General features: G+C 42.3%; 1 protein-coding gene across 1 annotated transcript in view; it reads left to right on the top strand.

The window, feature by feature from the left end:
- The window catches only part of LOC100876449 (A-type potassium channel modulatory protein DPP6), a 63135-nt gene that overhangs the window by 1175 nt on the left and 47705 nt on the right, over positions 1-14255 (top strand). The window lies entirely within an intron of this gene.

Consider the following 14255-nt stretch of genomic DNA (forward strand, 5'->3'; position numbering starts at 1 on the left):
CATACATTCACTGCCGTTGTGCAAATTACTGTGTTGTATGTTACGTATCAAATATATCAGTTATTAAATGGAGAGCTGTTATATTTTGTCAATTCAACGTGTTACGCCGTGAAAATGAAAAATATTAAAATACTGGAATTTGGAGATATTAAAGTTTCAATGTACATACGTATTGATTTTTTTGTTTTCAAACACTATTTCATTGCATGCTGGCAAGATTTCTTGAATCTACATTTATGTAACGAAGCCAATTCTCATGTCACATTCCACGCATTTTCCTATCCATCACATTCGGATCGTTTCTTGAATCTACGTTTATATAACAAAGCGACGATATCAGTGATCGTATCTACATCGTTCCAAGTGGTATTTCCGCATGATTCATTTTTTGTGCAATCCAATCATCGAAAGAAGTCCGAGCAATTTCTACGTAGGGATATACAAGGTAGAGAGTTTACGAATCGATTTCGTAAGCGATTTCCAGGCGGAAGAGTCGGTGACGGCCCTCGAAAAGTCACTTCCGGTAGACCTACTCGCGTTCATATCGGTGATCATTGTCGTGTTATTTTTAACGGACGATCATAGGAGTCCCCTACTATCGAAATACACAGCAGACGCAGATATTTATAGAAGTCGAAACGATATTTCTATCGTGGAACAGCGCGAGTCACAAGTGGCTATTAACCCTCGCGACATTAAGCCCTCTTTCTATATAGAGTATCAAGAGTACTTCATGATCATCGAATAAATCTATACAGTAATTAACTCAAAGTTTATATCATTACCCTTCTGTATTCGGTGTTTTACGCAATATGCGTTTACGATGACAAAACACGATAAAACGACAGATGCAATATTTCAAATTTATAACATTTTACGTAGCATACTTATGATAAAGGGATGAAATCAGACAAATCTGCCATGACAAAATAAACACGTATAAACATTCAGTTTGGATGCGAGAGTTTTTGCAATAAAAGTTTTTACGTATTTCCACGATGAATCTCGAAATGGTAACGCGACGATCATAAAGTCGTCCCTCCACCCTCCCTTTTGGAACTGCGCTTATTACGATGAATTATCGTTTTATCGGCGAATTAACCTTTTATACGAGGATATAAAAATGAACAAAAGCAAAAGCTTTGTTTGTATTCATCCCCTCTCTCCCTGTTCGCTATTCCATTTACTTTTTCCTCCTCCTCTGCGTTCCGCAAACAGAAGTTGCAGCATTTCCGTTTACGTTCCTATCCCTTTTCTGTTTTGATCGCGAACTTCCAGCTTTTACGAGTAGATTACCGTTTCGCGGCCATTCAACAGAGGCCAGGGATCGATTCAGTCGGCAGCGAGAAGCATTCTTCCTATCCAGTCGGTGTTTAAAAGGTTTTTAGCGAACGTACCAGCTGCTCGCTGCTAATTTTGCGCCCGATTGCTGCTCATGATCCTGACGATTGTACCTAATGTATCCTACTGCGAGGCCTTTGATCTTTGATAGAAATCTAGGGATTCAGATATAGAGAAGTGGCAGTCCACGGATCGATAGGGACGTTGACATTTAGGAACATGGTTAAAAATATTTTCAGAAAGTTGAAATAAAAAGTATCCAATAAATAAGAAGAAATTTCATACACAATTCGCGCAAAGTTTCAGCCTAGAAAATTTAATACAACCAACACAACGACAATAGCGCGTAAAGTTGTTTTCAAGCGGCTAATGGAATTCGAATGGAATTTAAAGTCGGGAACGAAGTAAAACTCTAATTAAATTTGAACCCGAGGCCGTGTCCAACCGTTGCCAGGTTAATTCGTGAATTTAAAGAAACCTGCGACAAATCGCTTCCAAGCGAGCGAGCATACGACTCGCTACATAAATTTACAATTCTTCAATTTGCAGTTACCATTCCATTACGCTTTAGGCACAGTAGATATTTATATCACATAAATCTTCGATTCCGACATTTACAATTATTATTCTGTTAGAGAGGCACAAAATTTTCAATTGTCATTCCACTTTCAATTAAAATCGAAGGAAAGAACGCTTACAGAAAGATACAAGAAGTTGGAACGAAATCTAAACTTGTAATAATCCAAGTTCAAATTGAGTCCGAAACAAAAGACGGGAGTTGTTGCTTGTAATTGTCTCATGGATTCTGAGAAAGTTTAATGGAACCTTCGTTACTTTTCAATTTCCTAATCGCACGGGTATCTCGTTAAAGTTCAATCTTATTTCTGAAGTACACAAGAGCATAGGAAACGTGACGGTGTTCGATTAATCGATGTACTTGTACGACTAATCGAATCATCCCGTCGCTCAAACCAGGCGATGAGTGGAATTAGGATGTAACCTTGTTATCCGCTTGTTTCCGTAATTTTTTTTAATCTCGTTATGACGGAAGTGTTATCACGAAATTTTCAATAAACTATAATCTCCTTCCGGATGATAATCAACAAGACGAGAACGATTGACTCTCAAGTTATTTCCGTAACTTTTACGAATCGATGGTATAGAAAACTGCTGAGAATGTCGGAATCTCGAGTGATATTAAAACGTCCGATCGTTTTCGCGTCAGCCGCGAAGCGAAATCAACATACCTGGCTCCTCTCGGCAGATAACACGGCGTTAACGAGCTCTAATTCGCTGTAATCCGGAAAGCAGCAAATTGAAAGCGAGCAGAGACGGCTATCTTCTATTCAGGAGCTTTTCCATCCAGAGTCCTCTAAACGAGGGAGCCCCGACAATGAGAACGGGACCGGAAAAAGAAAAGCGTCGATTCGCGCTGGGGAGTGCAAAAAACGCGGCGGCTAATTTGCAAAACAGCCAGCAACTGTTTCGTTTCCACGGCAGATGAATATTCTTTTGCAATTTTGAAACTGTTATATAAATGCGATGATATTTTAGACCGTAACCCGTGATGCTCACCTTCCTTGAAATTTTAACCCGACTCTGTAACTTATGATTCATTCCGTTCTGTATACACAGGATGTGCAGTCTAAGTATCAAGTCGCGTTCTCATGAATTTTACAAAAAATGTTCGGAGGGAAGTTACTTACCCCTTATGCGACTATAAACAGCGATAAAAATGTTTCGAAAACTTTCTTCTCTTTTAGCGGAATACGTCGTCATTTTTGACGCCGTATCACAAATCGTATTAAACATCGAGTATTTTTATGAACAACGATGGACTTAAAAATCGATAGCGAATATTTAACGGGTTCCGTTAAAATCATTAATCTCGAACACGATCAAACTTCCGAATAATAGGTCGTCGCGAGAAAAAGGGAATCGATTATCGGGATAACGCGATGGAAAAAGAGAGAGAGAGGTTTTAGCAGCGTAACGAAATCGCTTTCTATCCTTTCCGAGTGTATTTCACGCACGAGATCAGGGTGGTACAAGGGAGAGGGTGGAATTTAGGATAGAAGAGGGGTTACAGGGGGCGAGCACGAAGAGGAAAAGTTCGAGTTGGACCAGTAGTGGGATCGATAGTTCTGTCATAAGCCAGCACGAGCAACAAAACCGCACGCGTCAGCCTTAGCCGGTTGCGGTTTCACGATAACGATTCAATTTTTCCCGCAGGAAAATCTTATCCGTCCTATTATCCTAGGCTAACTTTCCCTATACCCTTTATTTCACCATTTTTCCTACCATTCGCGATCCTGCGATGGAAATTTTTCATAACATTTCCAGCTCCGGGCTGGGTGTGGTTCGGACCATTTTTTAAATCCATTATAATCCTTCCGTTAAAATCTTTTCACTCCGTGTATTCGCCTGCATAATAAGAACGTTTACCATCAATGCTATCATTGTATCTTTATACAGCGCAGATTCAATATATCGCTTAATTTTGTTCAAGGTCAATTTAAACTTGCGAGGTTATGAAAGGTTATAGGCATCGGTGTACAATAAACGACAAACTCAATAATAACGCTGGCGCAGTTCCGCAGCAAGCTTAAAAACAGGAGTATGAAAGAAAGATGAAATCAATGCGTGGTGTCCGGAGAAAAAGTTCGTTCAACATTGTTAATTACCGAAGCACGGTGCAATGCCGCTTTATTAACGATGATTTACTGCAAATTGACACGGCAGCATCGCGCGTTATTGCCGACAACGCGAACCAGCCACTTTTTGCCAGTTAATAATCGCTCGACAGTGGCCATCGATCCTCCTCGCCAACTGGATAGAACTCCCGGAATCTCAATTTTCTTCTGTTTACCATCGTTTTCATTTCTTCTTCCGTTATCCTCGATAACTAATATTCGAACCTGTTTTCTCTTCGAGACTTTATATTATGTTGCGAGAACAAGAAAAAATACAGTCTACGTTTCAACTGTACAGCTCTCCAACTTTTTGCGATCGACCACCTGCAGTATCCCGTAAACGCAACAACACCTCTTCTTTGAACTGCAAATGTGACCAATTGAAAATAAATCATTCTCAAACATCGCTACCATCGGAAAGTGGCCTATAGAGGATCGTACAAAGGCTCGAACAAACGCAAACAAGCGCACAAAGGACGCGATCTTCTGAAAAGGATCGAAGAAAAAAAGAAACATGTGGTCTTACCGTTGTCTCAATAAAGAATGGTAGACCGGAAGTCGCGCAGGAACGGGAAGGTAAACGACGGCAGTTCGATAATCGAATTCCAATTTAATATTCCGTTGGAGAAACGCAAACGCGTCCAATAAATTCGTCCTCGAGCGACCCCTCTTCGCGCACCGAAAGCTGACTCGTTGCCGCGGACAATTTTAATCGGTGCCAACGGAATATTTCCATGGAACACCACAAACGACGGGGCACGGTTATTAAAATTGGCCAGCCGTGCGTGATCTAATACTCCGCTGATTGCTGTATCGTGTCTTTTAATCGGCGCGGTATTAATCGCATTCCAACGCTCTTTTATGGAGCTTGAAATTGTTGGCGAACCCGTCAGAGAAATCTAGTGTTTTAAACGCTAATGCAAACGGACCATGTGACGTCGCAAATGGACTATGCGATACGTGATTTAGAGAAATAGATTTTATTTCTGGGACCGTTTCCTGTTTCGTGAATGTTCCACCTTTTGTGAAATACTGCGATTGCGATTTTGGAAAGATTTTGGTTTTCGACAATTTTAGGTCGATGGGTTGTGGTTCCTTTTCCACTTTTTAGGGAGGACGTATTTTTTGCGTGATTGCTTCGAGCCCTTCTGCGAACGTTTTTGCAGGAATTTTTGTTTGATAAACATCGAGGTTGCGGTTAATTGAGGTTGTGGTCAATTGCGGTTATGATCAATTGAGGTTATGGTCAGTTGACGCTGTGGTCAACTGAAGTTATAGTTCCATTTTTCATTTTTGAGTTTGTCGAAAGATAAATACTTTGTGGAAGAATCGAAGAGGAACTTTTCAATTAATTTTTAAAAAATTCAGGTTTAATTCTGCGATTCAGAATTAAGTTTTTTACCGATAATAATATTCGATGACATAAAAACATGTCATAATCAAGTACAGAAATGATCCATTCGTGACAGAACAAAGGTGTCAAACGAGGCATAATTAGCCATCGAATCAGAAGCGTCAAACGAGTCTGTCGTACCTGAATCGAACTCGATTGGACACGCGTATCGTTTAATCCTTGTACGGGGAGCGAAAATTCGCGTGACCCAACGTTGTTCTGAACCTTTCTATCGCAATTTGTAATTTGCCGAACGAGCACAATGAAACACTGCGATGAATCCACCTGTTTTTCGAAGGATTATATCGCAACCCGGATTACAGACCACCAGTTGCCTGCTATACACCGTCCTTTTCTATAGAAATTTTCAGTCTCGAACGAGTTTTCGATATCAATAGATTCTCGTTTATCGATACGGTTTCGTAGCTGATTTATCGCAGGAAATATACATCTTTCACCGACGGTACCTTCTTGTTAAACTATCGGTCACTGCTTTAAACGTTCCAGTTTCAGCTGGACACGATCGCAGAAATGTTCCAAGAACAAAGTTTAAGCTTGGATGTATAGGAATAGAGGAAATTCTGCGATTATTCGGATATGAATTTTTATCCAATAACTATTCGATATTCGAAGCTGGAATCGAGAAGAAGAAACAAGTGTCCTCGAGGTAAGGGACATTACATATCCGTATACGTTCTTGACAAGAAGCACTAGAGAAACAATTTTCTTGGAAAAGATGGCAAGAATCTTGGGGGCAATCGTCTGGTTGGATCGATTCGATGTTGATTCCATAAACGTGACACACTTCTGTCGCTGTCAAGATGTTGCTCGAAGCTTAGTCAACAGCCAGAAAGGGAAAGCACTTGGCCAGTTTTCTTCGAAAAGTCTTGAGTGCTGCGAGTTCGAGTGGAATACGTCGATGTTTGGTCAGGCATGTTAGATGTTTGGGCATAAACAGCGCGCATCGACGAAATTCGTATTACTGAATTTTTCGAACGAATTTGATACTTCGTAACAAATTATCTTTCCCTTCAGAATTCGTACAAAAATTAAAGCAGGAAGAGAAGCTACAATTAATTGTAATTCGAACGTTGTCGCGTTTGCTCCGCGTCTGACCAAAACCGAGTGTTACTACTGCGACAAGAGTACACGGTTTGATAAATACCTTCACCTTTACGTAGCTAACTCGCAAGAAACGAGAACATCTTCGCGGAACAAAGAAGATTACATTCATTAAAGAGGGGCGCGATAACGTTTAAGGAGAGAATTATTATTGTTAAAGCAATTACGGGCTGGAGAGACGAAGGAACGTAGGTTGTTGCGGTTAAAACAGGCCCAAACTTGTCCCTGTGTGCCGGTCGGTGTGTGGCCACAAGCCGACCATCCTAACCACAAATCCCATTACACGCTTACGTTCTCCTTGGTTGCTTCGCTGTTTTCGTCTTTGTCTTCTTATTTGCGTTCATCGCGAATAATCATTTGCAGAAACCCGAAATTGCATACTCCGAATAATGAGAAAGCAAACACGGTTATTAATTCCTGATAGCCGGTTAAAAAATTGCTAAAATTCTTCCGACTTCGGGAATCCTTTTTGCGTGCACGATTTAACGAACGAAAAAATGAGTCGACGGGAAGCCGAGAAGAGATTCCGGTTCTTTTTTTTTCTCATCTAACGGAAGAAAGTTTCTTCCGGATCCTAGGGAACGGGTCTTCCGTTCCCCCTATTTTGCAGCTTCCTGATTTAAATAATGCTGGAGTTACTCGACTAACTGACGGCGATATCAGGCATCCATTTTGGAGCGCTTTCTTCTAACCCCCTTTGATATTCGTCATTTCTCAAATCCTTCATAAACCGAAAAATCTTCGTCTTTGTCCTTGAACTGATAGCCGAATCTAAAGAACGAAGTCAAAATGAACTTTTATCTTATCCAAGTCATTCTTTTCGCTAGTTCACGGTTTATTATCTTCGCCGTTCCATTCCGAGCCTGTATCAGATTCATTGTACCGAGCTTTTCGCTTAATAAGATCTGATATTTCCAGAGGATCTTCAGCCAGGTGCAGCCTGACCAAGATGAAGGAAGAAATTAGAGGTCGTGTCGTTCCGACAGAGGTTGGAACGTCGGAAAAAGCTCGAGGGCTTAAAATTAATTTCCTCCCCAGATATCTCGTCGGATCCGCGGGTGTTAAAGCTTAATTTCATTGAAATTCACCACGCTTTGTCACGGAATCAAACAGGTTCGCGTAGAAAGAAATTTATTCCGCGCCCTGAAACGTGTTTCTGTTGTCCCGGCTCGTCTCGAAGACGGATGGCCGAAGATAAGGCACGTAGTCGTTAATTTCGGGGACAACACGTGACTTAGGGTGTCGACACCATTGTTTCACCCCGGTACAACTCGAATTCTACCGAACACTAATTGTGAGCCGGTAATTTACTTACCAGACGCAGGAGGAACGTTCTGAATTTCAGCAGGAATTAATGTCGCTCGCCAGCGACGTACTTCTGGCATTCCACACCCTTCGTTCATGGCTACCATTAAATAAATACGTTCCCCGATCGATATTTCCTGGGAACTATTTCAACCCTTAATGACCCTTGTTTGAGTAACGTCGAGTGTACTCGTCTTTAAAAGCTAGCAATTAATGTTAATTCTATGGCTAAGACGACAACGGGAAAATTAAACCCTTTCCAGCGAAATTACATCGAATGAAATCGAGTATTCCCCCATTCGCGTAGTCCGAGATGATCTCGGTTGTTTGTCCACGAATATACTCTACTTCCGTGGAAAGTGTTCCAAGCTTCCTGTCTGGCTAGACACCGTCTGATTCTACTTATCAGATCACGTAGCCCGCTGTTGCTTCTTGCCAGGCCTGTTGCGGTCCCGTGCTTACCGATACAGTTACTGATCTCGGCAAATTCGACGTCCTTTTTATTATCAAATCGTGCAAATTATCGATCAATCGCGAATTACATCGACGACGTTAAAGTTCGATGGCTCAGTAGGGAGGTCTGATTAAATTCAATCTAATTACACTCGTTCAGTTAAGGATCAACTCAGCCGGTTGTCTGCTTACACTCCGTTATGCTCCACTTCCTTGGAAAGTTTTCCAACCTTCCTGCCAGCCAGATACTATCTCATTCTACTTATCAGATCACCGAGCTCGTTACTGTTTCTTGACGGACAAATTGCGGACTTGTACTACTTGCGTCCGTCGACTTATTAACTTCCGTAGATTTCATCTATTTTTACCGTCAAATTAGATTCCGCATTAATGGCTCTTAATGCCTCCAATTGCAGCTTCGCTGGAATTCCGAAACAAAACTGTATTCAATTTGTCGTGATTCAACTGGATTTTAACTTGACACGATTTCAGTTCCCGTAAAAAATCTGTCGCTCATGTATACCGAATTTAAATATACGCAATGTAGGCGCGACAAGTTTCCCATCCGATTCAATTATTTGCGTTATGTCGATGTATTCTAGAGCGGCTATGTACGGTGTTATGCAAATACGCGACTCGTGGGAGCTTGCAAGGTAAACGGGATGACGTCTTTGGCTCGGATTAGCACACGCGTGCTCTATTACGAGATTGTGCCGAGTTAGTCGCGTTCTATAACCCGGCAGGGCAAAATGACTTCTCTCTAATTTTCTCTCGTCGAAATGTTCGATGAGAATTTTAGCAGAACCCTTACATTATTACGCGTTAACAATTGTTTATCACCGCGTTAAATTTTAACGAAATAAGTAAGCGGCGCAGACGAGGAGAAGGAAAGAATAAACGCTGTTTTGAAACAGCCGCGACTGTCGAAGCAGGCAAAGGGTGCGTTAGTATAAACCACCCCTCCTAATTAACCTTTTTGCTCGACGATGAGCACTCGACTTCGAACGGCGGCGAAACACTGAAATTCCTCGGTGAAAAATTCAGCCGGCGGCCAGGCTGTTATTCAAATGAGAAGGGTCGAAATTAAGCTAACCCCCGGCTACCACCCCTCGTAATTAACCCTTCCACCGTGGCACGGCGAAGAAACTTCTTTCCTTCAAAGCGAAAGCGTCGGGTTGGCTCGATACATATGCATCAGGCTTGAACTTCACGTGTTTCAGTCAATTTTCAACGAGAAATAAAAAAAACCACCCCTATCTGGCAGGGTGAAAAAGGCGGCTAAGAAAATTCGTGTAGAGAGAGGCGAGTTTTCTCGCGTTGCATTTGAAATTAGGACTGTAAACTCGCGGAATTAACGCCTTTGTAAAGAGGCAACAGCTTTTTCTCCATTGTCCCTGTGTTTTTCTTTTCAACGCAGGGGCGTGATTGCGAGGGTTTATTTCCGCCCGGTGGAAAGAATATCAACGGAGGATTTTATTTTGTCGAGCGTGTAGCGGAGCTTCGCGTGGCTAGAATGATTCTTCCTCATTTTTCCGTGGAACTGAACAATTTATCACGCAACATCATCCGCTACATCAGTTTCGTGTTTTCGGAGAGTAATTCGAGATAGTTCTTGTTACAGTGATCAAGAGGGTATCATCCTTCGTAATGCCTTCGATTCGGACAGATCTCAGAGTTTAGAAATTCTCGAATGCATTCTCAAATTTCCACCCAAATTGAAAAATTTCGAAGGGAACTTTGTAAATTTGCTAGAAATTATCGGCACGGAAAAGGAAAAGCAGGGCCCCATATTTTTGAAAATTAAAGAAGCGTGTAATCCAGCGGTGCACTGCATGTAAAATTCAGCGCATTATCTAAGAGAATCTCCTCGGTCCCTATTATCTTTCAGGAACATTGGTGAGCGTGAAATTAAAGTCTGCAAGTTGCATCGAAATACCAGTTGCATTCAAAATTCTACGAACTCCTGTTCAGAGTTATTCAGGCCTTAAATTTGGCTCGAAAATTTGGTGCATTTTATTTCGGGACGTCTGAATTCAGAATTTATTAATTAATTTACCGTCATCCTACGTTCTCTGAGGATACCTTTTTCATAAACTCGCACAGCTCTGTTTCAAAGAGCAGGAGAAATCTGCTTTGAAGTTTAAACGCAAAGAAAATTCAAGAATTATTTTCCTTTGTGACATCTGCAAAGCAAAGCGAACAAGATTAAATCGCTAATACTATTTATTCGGAGAATTTTTATTCCAGACACATGTTCTATCGAAATAATAAATGAAGTAATACAGCATCCCTTTCTGACTTTTAATAACGAACATACAAAGACCAGAAATATTACAGGTAATTATACAAGTTCTAAAGTAGAACTTGCCAAACTAGAATAATTAAGTAATTAAATAGAAGTTTAGCCGAACACAGGCAACAATTTTCTAAATAAAAAAAGTTGCATCGTGTTCGCTTCAGGTTCTCTCTGTGTATAATTGAAAGTTTCATCGCTGCTCGGTTCCTGTGGTCAGTTAACGATTATAATCACCGGGGGCAGTTAAGGGGAGCGCATCGAATCACTCGAGGCTTAATTAAAGGGAAGGAACGTCTTATTTTGACCCGGTAGCTCTATCAAATACCTTCGTCAAACTTTGACGACTCTAAGTTTACACCCTTTGCGTCCCCCTCCCGTTCGCCGGGTCAACAGCGAACCGCAAACGCGATATAAACGGGTGGCCAGCCTCTCTGGAAACTTCAGCAAGGGAAACAGCCCTCGGGCGAGGGTGGGCTGCCCCGTGCTAACAGGAAGAGACGATTACGGCAGCAGCCAACGTCCAGCAGCCATTAAACCTTCTTCATCCGGTGATGAATGACTGCCTTCTACGTTTCTGTAATAACACGTTTGTAATTTGTTGAAATGTGTTGCTTTAGCCTCCTAGCAGCTCGTTGTTACTCCAACAGCTCGACCAATTGCTTTCGGGCAAACTTACGTCCAAACATTGACCCCTTTTGTAGCTTTCCTCCTCGGTTACCTTACTTCCTATCAAATAATTTTGTTGGAAATAATGAGACTTTAAAACCTATTTCACTGCATCGGATAATAGCGTCCCAATCGATTCGCGCAATAATTTATTAACCTCAATTATAAATTCAGTCTAAATCCAAGACAAACGCGTTTGATTCATCGTCCGCTGTTCCGTTTAGAAAAGTAGCAGCAGCATCCTTTGTCGAATGCAGCGTTGCGACGCACGATTAATCAAGTAGTACAAGGCAATTGGTGGTTAATCAAGTAGAACGGGACAATTCATGGTCAGACAAGCGGAAGAGGACAATAATACGATCAGCCGAGGAGAACGAGACAATGGTTAGTCGGACAAGCATAGCGAGGTGATCCTTCCCTGGTTAAGTGAATCGACACCGTGCCTTGTCGGACCAGTGAAAACGACGCAAGCTCCAGCGAGTAGAATAAGACGATGCAAAGTCGGACGCGGAAGCGGTAGAACATCCTACAACAAAGATGTCTTATTTGCCAGAACTGATATAAGTTTAACGAGCTCTGACTAACGTGATCAAACTAGTAGAACGAGTCCTTTTGTCGCTTGCAAAAGGAAGATGACCGTACTGCACGGTTTTCAAGCTGCAGTGGTAGCACCGTATCTAGTCAGACATTAACTACCTGCATTTTGGCAGTTAAACTTTCACGAAGAGATTAATTAACCTGAAATTTAATTTATCACGGTGCTTCTACAAGGCAGAGATACTGATAATTACCTGACTCTTCGTAACAAATTGCCTTGGTTTACAATTTACATTTAATTTCATACTTCTACTTGCAATTTATAAATTCTGAGCGTGTACACTAGAACGATACAAATTCATACTAAGTTGCTTATCAGGTTTTTTTTATTTTTTAAACGTGAAAGTAGTGTTTGAGGTACCAACTTTTAATGTGAAATTGTATACTGTAGAAAATGAAGTTGAAATTCTTGTTGACGTAGTCATCCTAGGCGGCTAAATTCTATAACAATGAGGTACCATCGATTTGTTAACGAAGTACAAGCGATCTCGTGCTAGGGTCAGCGAATTATGGGTACACGTCGCCCAATATTACCCAACATATTTAGAGAACGGATGAGGCGAGCGACGAGGCTCGCGCGAGCTTTCGGCAAACAATTCACGATCGATCCGCGAACCGCAGCCCTCATCTCCGGTGTCGTGCCCCTACCGAATTCACAGCGGATTCAAATTAACCCCCTACGTTTCGCGGAAAAAAATTGACGATTTGCCAAAAAATCCCTGCCTGCATTTCACGTTTTCACTGCATTTCAACGTTATAATCGCACCGCAAAAGTCCTCTGTATGAAATTTGGATACACCGTAGCAAATCATTAGTGTACGTATCCTGTTTGCCGTATAGAAGAAAAACAGGATCCCATCGAGTTTCAATTTGGAGTAATAAAAAAAGAGGATATATGCAAGCGAGCTCGAAATCGGCTTATTCGAGGCCCTATAGCTCTTGAGCTTAATCCCACAAAACGCCAAACACCGTGGACAGTGGCTCGCATAGCAAGAATGGGTGCCGGGTGTAAGCATCACGCGCGCTTCTACACACATACGTGTGTGTTAATGCAGAAACGTTGCCGCATTTCCCAGCGATGCTTACGCTCCACCCCCGCGGCTAATGCGGCAACCAGCACCACCACGCCAAGACGAGACGTGTCAACCCGAGGGAATTTAGTATACCAATCCCGCTTCCGCGTTCTTGCTACGCTGCGACGTGCTCGCGTTACTCGCCTCGCGCTACCGTGCCTCAGCTGTGTAGCTCGCGGAAACCCACCCCCGGACAAAGCGCTAATCCAAAAAAATTACTCGGTTCTTCTACTTCTACCAATTACGAAGAACACAGTGACGCATTGCAACTATTTCTTATCGAGAACTAAAACGTTACGCTGCGACGATTAACGAAAAGTGTTAGCCATTAAACGAGTAATACCTTGTTATCGAATCGCGAGGATTAGTTGAAAATTATCGGCGTATCTCGGAGCGAAGGGGAGGGAACGGAAGTAACGCTAGACCGTTTGAAATCGACTGGATCCCGATCTCTATCGAGGTCATTTCCGTCACCAGATACGAGAGAAAAAAGAAAGATATTATCGTGACCGAGGGACGGTGAAAACGGTCAAGCGAAGGTGAGGGACGCTGAAATTGGCCCCGTGTCCTCTTCCGGTTTCAAGCATTCCTCGTAATTACGAGAGCAACGTGTTCCCTTTGACGGCGCCAGTTTCCTGCCCATTCATCCTGTATGCTTTTCAATTCTCGTCACGAGGCCACTCATTTTCCTTCGTAACTCGCTCGCTCCGCTTCGATTCCGCTTCCCTTTTCGCCGAAGCTATTTTCAAATCGGCCGATCTCGTTCAGCGTGGAACGCCGGTGCACGGTTTCATCGAAAATGCCCCGATCGACCGTTTTTTGTACTATTTCTCTTCGAATCGACTCGATTATTGAAACGGGGAACTTGAGAAGTTTACGTTCGGAGAATTTCAGAATTTTACAATCGAATAATTTAAAAAGAATAAAATTTATCCTGGACGGTAGTAAAACGAAACCGAGTCAAAGTATTGGAAGAAAGATCTTTAGAACTCGAACCTAAGGAGACGTTTACCGTAAACGTACTCGAAGAAGAGTCCGATCAAAGTATAATACTATCTTTCATCTTGTGGTCAACGAGGGACTCATGGACGGAACGTGGAAGTAGCTCGTTACACGCGAAAGCAGTTTTCTTCTATCTGGCTTTCGCAGCTCGACCTTCCGTGGTAAGCTGAAGGACGTCCTTGCGGGAAAGTCAGGGACAAATTGACGAGAGGCTTGACGCCTCGACACGTACCGGCGAAGGACAGAAATCCCTGCGGGAACATACAGCTTCCGGCAGGGAGTGTTGCCTGCTCGGAGAATCCCTTGAAATTTTG

The sequence above is a fragment of the Megachile rotundata genome, chromosome 11 (assembly GCF_050947335.1).
Source record: "Megachile rotundata isolate GNS110a chromosome 11, iyMegRotu1, whole genome shotgun sequence".
Lineage (NCBI taxonomy): Eukaryota > Metazoa > Arthropoda > Insecta > Hymenoptera > Megachilidae > Megachile > Megachile rotundata.